At 30.6% G+C, this 6,838-nt stretch overlaps 1 protein-coding gene across 1 annotated transcript in view; it reads left to right on the top strand.

Annotated features, from left to right (window-relative positions):
* Positions 1-1,046: 1,046 nt before the first annotated feature.
* The window catches only part of LOC117171568, a 72,891-nt gene continuing 67,099 nt past the window's right edge, over positions 1,047-6,838 (top strand). Inside the window, exon 1 of the mRNA XM_033359003.1 lies at positions 1,047-1,146. The gene's annotated coding sequence lies outside the window, so the exon portion shown is untranslated. The remainder of the gene's footprint in view (positions 1,147-6,838) is intronic.

Genomic DNA, 6,838 nt, shown 5'->3' with positions numbered 1-6,838 from the left:
TATAAATTTATCTCTTGAATCGTATTTTTATGACTTCAACAAGTGCGGTTTATAACTTCAAGCGTATACCTGCCATAAAAAAAAGGTTATTTCTAACAGTCATAAAAGCTAATCTTTGTTAATGCTCAAACAATCTTGTATATTTTCATACAATATACATATTAAATCAACTTATTTACACATTGTAATTTGTATTATATTTGTTTGACGATGATACCGAAAATGTTGTATGTTTTTATGTATTTCTAACAGCTTAGGAGATCCTTCTAGAAATCTACCATTTTTATTTTTTTGAAGAAATTTTTTAAGGCTTATACTCGTTCAGACCCACCGATTCTGAATTTTTTAATTAAAAATAACTTATTTAATAATTACAAATTTTTCATTCATCAATTTTAATCTCATTTATGAGGCAAATAAGTTTCGATAATCTCACCCAAGACAAGGCTTGTCTTAAGTCAAGTAAACGTAGTCTTAGCCAAGCCAAGGCTCGACTTGAGACAAGTAAACGCCATTTTACCTGTCGTGGCCATAAAAGTAAGACGAAGTTCTCTGTCTCGACTCAGTTTTGAGACGCAGCCAGGCATCGATGTCTTGGAGACGAACTCAAGACATAACCAAGTCGAACTCAAGTCGAAGCATTTTTACTCAGGTTATTCAATTTTTTTAAATAATTTTTTTTGTAAGTTTTTCGCTAATTATTTGTGAATATCACGCATAAACCAGAGTTTGATCAAATTTCTAAATTTGTGAATATATTTTTTTGCTTATGTCTGTTTTTGTATAAAATGAAATACATATTTTATCGAGCCTTTAGGACTAAAAGATTCGTGAAGTTAGAATGACTCTCTAATCACAAAATTTCTCGAAAAAGACAGATAACTGGTTATACAAACTAGGCGTGTTCTGAATTTATTTCAGGTTTTTTGAAGAGGAAAAGGCAAGATATCCGTATTTCTAGGTGTAATACTTTGGTGTAGTGAACATTTTGCATTGTAGTACCAATCCTGTGTGCAGATATTCTGACTTAGTTTCCACCGAAACGTAGATTCCATTTCGCAGCGACGCGAAAATTGGAAAACGTGCTTACGATTCCATTGGGACGAACGAGAAATGGGAATAAAATGAAATGGAGCAAAAGAGCAGGTGAGGATTTAGAATTTCAAGTCTGCTTTTTAATATATCTCGATAATTCTTTTTAGTCTGGTAATGCAATTATCACTCGAAAGAAATTACACCTGATGCTTTCTGGATTTGGTAACCATTCTCAAGTCTTACTTTGAATGTTTAAAAAGGAAGTTAGGATTCAGATTCATTTTCATATAAACGATTTCATTGATATTTTAGGGTGTGACAAGAGTAGAATATTTTGAAAATCATAAATAATAATGTACAGAAAATTTTTGTATCACGGCGATTCACATTTATAATCAATCTTTAGTGGTTTGCCTTAATATGTGAAAATTTTCATATGAATATATTTGGCAAATGCCATTTTCGACCCCATTCAGTGATACGAATCACACTAAGCAATTTTTAGAAATGACATACTCTTGCTGACCTACTTTTCAAAAAATGCTTTATCAAAAAGGACTTTCATCATTGTGATTAAGAAACAACCTTTAGACATATTATTCATTATTTCATTAAGTTCCAAAATTTTATTATATTTTATTATTATCTATAGTATGTTACAATATAAATGCATATGCGTTAATAATAATAATAATTAGTAATTATTATTTAATATCAACAATAATATATACTTAATGTATACAGTAGAAATTATTTGCTCCTATAGTTTTATCCAAATTCTGCATCAGAAAGCCTATAGTAACATAAATCATATAGTGACCCTTTTTAGGTGAATTTTGCAAATCTTGTCTTCAAACATTTTTTTTAAAGGTTTATGAACTCTCAAGAAAGGTTGTGCACGTGAAAGGTATTATTTAGCAAGTATAAAATAGTTTCACATGAATCTTTTAAAATGTAACTAGGTAAATCAAATATATCGATTGTCTCCAAACTAAAATCATTTCTTAGGGTGGCAAAATACATTTTAAAAAATACGTCTATGGCCCCAAAGGCATAATTGGTTATCTTATCCGCCGAACAACAATCGTAATCAATTTTTTTTGTTCCTCGTGTAAAAAATTATTTTAAATTTTAATCCAGTTGCTATTCTCATGTTTCCACATGAATTTCAGCATGAAGTCTTAAATTTATACTAATTTGACTTTACATTCAGAGACATTCCGCGTAAATCAAGAAAAATACTGGATTTAACGTCACCTATTTTATGTTGTGATAAGTTTGCAGGTTGTCCTGGAAATAAAAAATGTAAACGCAAATGTTTAACTTTTGCCTTTATTTAAGTCTGTTTTTATGAAAAATTAAATACAAATATAATCGACTCTTTAGAAACGAAAAATTCGTGAAATTAGAAACACTCCTATTCCTGAATTTTTGAAAAAGGCAGCTTCTAGCTTGGTTTTTTTTATTCCAAGTATTTTTTTATACCCGAAATAAGCATTAAAATTTTTTTGAAATTATCTTTCTCAGATGACCTTAGAAAATCTTGTGTTCATCGGAGCGCTTTAACTGATAAACATATACACAAAAAGAGAAAAGGTTGAAAATTTTGAAGAATCAAAATAGGCAAAACTCAGTATTTTTAAAATTAAATATTGGTAAATTTAGCATTGAGGGCATGTAATACTTATCCGATTCACACCTTACTGACGTTTTTCTTATTACTACCTTCATACATATACGAAATAAGATATGTAGTTGAAAGTTTCAGTAGTTAAATGAGAAAGGTTTTGAGAGACGTTCGTATGGTCTTGAAATTATAGAATTACAGAAATAAATTGTTCCTCATTACAAATTAATATTATGGTAATCCCCAATTTGAGGATATTTAAAAATGGAATTCCTAGTGATTTATACGAATACATTGTTTATTATCATTTATTACAATAAATCGCTTAGAAATACTATATTATGTTTTCATCAAGTTCAATGTTCTTGCGTACATTTTGTTTGCGCTCAAATATCATTGACATATTAATGTAAACATTTCAGAAGTCAGTTTTGTGTATATTTAGTGAAAGTGAAGACGAGTTGACCAAGTGTGTCCGAAGCGAAAATTGAATCAATCTTTTTTTCTGGGGAAAGTAATCTTCTCAAGCAATAGCGCTCTCTATTTTTTTAAACTTGTCCTAAAATTCGAATGAAGATAAAATTACCACGATGGATCACATCATAAAATTCTTCTCATTTATAACTTTGAAAAAGTGAAAGGTGACCTCCAGGAAGCGGATTTATAGAATTTTAAAAAAATGTAGTGATCAATTAATCAAAGTGAATTTGGATTTTTCAAAGAAATAAATATTTAAGTACTTTCAGAAAATCTAACCATTATATAATTAATTGTAATAGTATGAGTCTAACTTTGTGTGTCGACGATCGGACGAAGAAAATTGGTAACTTCGATCCAACTGATACTGAGTTCAAAAAGTGCACGCTGTAAGTGTAAAATCTGAGTTTTACACTAAGAGAAATTAATTTTACTGTTTATGACCTTGGAATTTATAATTTGGAAAAAAATGTACACATATAAAGACCTATAATCTGTAGATTAATTTTTCAAATCCTAGATTATAAAACTTAATTTACACTTGATGTTAAATTTTGATAACCAAATATGTATAAGTAATTATTTGTTGTTAGCTTTTTTCTGCCTACGGCCCGTGTGGAAATAGGCCGGGTTAACCCTTGTACAACAAGGTTTCTGGTCGGGACTGGCCGGGCTATGTTCGTTTTTTAAGAGCTGGACAAAATTTATCTCAAACCCCCAGTCAGGGGCTGACTGGGCTCTGATCAGACAAATCTTATGATCGTATGCTCAGAAGGTAGCAGGCCGGGCGCTGATTGGCAATAATAAAATTGTTGAAATTAAAAAATGGATGCGTATACCCGCATGGATGTTCCACGCGCGAAAATATATTGGGTGAATATCTTTTTCATACCACAAATTTTAAAATTTCATGAGTTCAGACTTTCAAACCATGCATTTTGTGACAAAAATTCGAACTGTTTTTTTTTTTAAGAAAAAATGCTAAGTTCCATCTTTATGAAAAATTGCAAATGTTCAGAAAAAATTACATTTTATACCAATCTTAAGCTTCGTAAAATACTCTAAAACGGGGAAAAACAAAATATCACGCGAAGAAAAATTGTAATCGATTGAAATTATTTATTTAAAAAGTATTTTACTGATATTCCTGTTAAAAGTTCATGTATTTTATATTTACATAACCCCGCATAATATTAAATAATTAGAAAAAGAGTACTTAAAAGTTGGTACTTTAACTTTTCTGAACTTTAGCTTATGAGGATAGCTTTTTCAACGAGTTTCAACTTGTCAGTTTAGCACAGTGGTTAGCACTCCCGACTGCTAGGCGTTAGATTTAGGTGTAGATATATGTACGTTCAATACCCCGTAGCGTTAGAAATCTTATTTGTAATATAATGTTTAAAAATGTAATATATGCATTTACTCTAAACAGGGACTATTAATATTTAAGGTCAAAATACTCGAAATCGTTTAATATTCATTTAAAAAATTTTTTTCTCGCAAAGACTACGTGAAAAAAGTTAATGTTGCCTGTGTGCTGGGCGTGTGGAATTTTATATATTAGTATGCTCCAATTCTACAGTAAAAAAGAATCAAATTGATCCCCCAACTCAGTGACAGATGCTCTTCATACAATTGAAACACGAATTATTTAAATCTAGTAAAGTAGCAATTAATCTTGTCCGGGCCACGGTCGAAATCCCCGGTCAGCTCCCAGCCATGCTCCATGGCCGGACGCTGGCCAGCGCAGCGTGACGATGTTGGTCGGATTCCGACCAGAGACCCCGACCAGCTCCCAACTTAAAGCCGGGCTCTCCAGCCGTAGATTGGCCAGCCCTGGACTTAAATTTCTACCCGGATGGTCTTATATCAATAATTAAACAAAGTATTGAATTCATAACATATGAACAAATGTCTCTAGCTTCCCTGGGATACGAACCTAAGTCTAGATTGTATGACTTAATAGCTATAAATTGCTATCCTAAATTTTAGAATTTGAGATCGTAATTGGTATAATTCATTTTTCTCGGGATAGGATATTAATAAATTATAAACCATAAGTACACGATAATTAAAGTCTTCGAATAGTTATTTCCGATGTTTCGAAAACCATTCCATGTCGAAGTAGAAAGTTATAGTATAGTAAAAATATAACTTTGAACGGGGACAGTGGATTCATTTATTTATGGATTTAAATCAATAGAAATTTTAGTTTAAAACATCAATATTTTCGTTAAAAAGTATGGTTTAAATGTTTAACTCATCTGACATTTGAGGTTAGGTTGACGTGGACATAATTGTACATGGGCGACTCAGAATAATACTCCAAGGAATATTATCAACTCATTATTGTACTGCATGCATGCGCATTCCCTCTCGTTCTTACTATAGAGCAAACGGCCTCTTTCAGAATGAAAAAGACGCTGATAAAACACGTAAATCATGCCTGAGTTACAAAAAATATTTAGGTAATCTAAGCTTGCAGATTAGATAATATGTATAGATATAACTTTTTATTTATAACAAGTTTTTTGCGTACGTAAGCTGTGTAAAGTGGTAATTTTAATCAATACAAATTTGGTAATTGCGTAAAAAATACAATTGTAAACATTCTGGTGACTAAGAATTTTAATAAAAAATAGCTCAGTTAGTTTCGAACAATTTAAATGAAAGTAATTTTATTAAATAAGCGAAGCATGTATTTCTTTTTGAATTTGTTTAGATTTATTATATTTATTTCTCCATTATATTTGTTCACCAGCTATCAAAATAATAATGGTAATCACTGAATTTATTTAATAACATGCGCCATCTTAAAATAAATAATTTAATTAATTTAATCAATACCTTCTAAAAAAATCAGTTTCTTTTTCATGGACAACGAACATTAATTACTGTTATTCTTAAAATTATATATTTTTTAAACTAGTTTAAACAGTCGGAACCTCATGCTCTGGTCTGTCCAGGTAAAGTTTCCAAAATTAATTTTAAGTTTTTTACTAAACGAAACTAAACAATTTTTTTATTTTTGAGGTTCTTCATATTGCTTTTCTTAACGAAAATACGAAGTATAATTTTCGAAATTCATTTAATGCTTTTTTTTTATTTCTCAAGTGTTCTTTTCCTATGTATGCCTCACGGTTTGGTCTATGTGGAATAAGTAATCATTTAAAAAGAAAATACGCGTCAAAGTACTGGCAACAAACTGTAATTGGTAAATTTGAATTTCATGAGTTGGCAAAGCTACGAATCATCTGATCTAATGCTGTAATTTGACTTTATAAACACTTGTCAAACAGTGAATTTGGGTTTCCTATTATAAAAAAAGATGAATGAGTTGAACTCGAAATATATTGAAAGTCGTAACGCCTTTTTCTGATTCCTAATTGGCTTCTCATTTTGGTTTGAATGTAGACACAGGAAGCGGGAACTTTGAAAATCGACATTGTACAAAATTATAAATAATCCAAATAATTATTTGATAAAAACATAATAATTTGATCGTTGTACATGTTTTTGATGTTTTCATTGTAGTTGTACATTTTTCTAATGTTTTTATATTTTTATAATAGTTCAATTGTTTACGGCACCGACACCGACATATACCAGGTGTATACATATGAAACCGGTATTGCCATCTAGCGGCCAGTAGGCACACTTGTAGGCACTGTCGGAACTTACCATTTGTGCTAATTGGCG

The sequence above is a fragment of the Belonocnema kinseyi genome, chromosome 4, assembly GCF_010883055.1.
Source record: "Belonocnema kinseyi isolate 2016_QV_RU_SX_M_011 chromosome 4, B_treatae_v1, whole genome shotgun sequence".
Taxonomy (NCBI): Eukaryota; Metazoa; Arthropoda; class Insecta; order Hymenoptera; family Cynipidae; genus Belonocnema; species Belonocnema kinseyi.
This window is presented reverse-complemented; position numbering and strand designations above follow the sequence as displayed.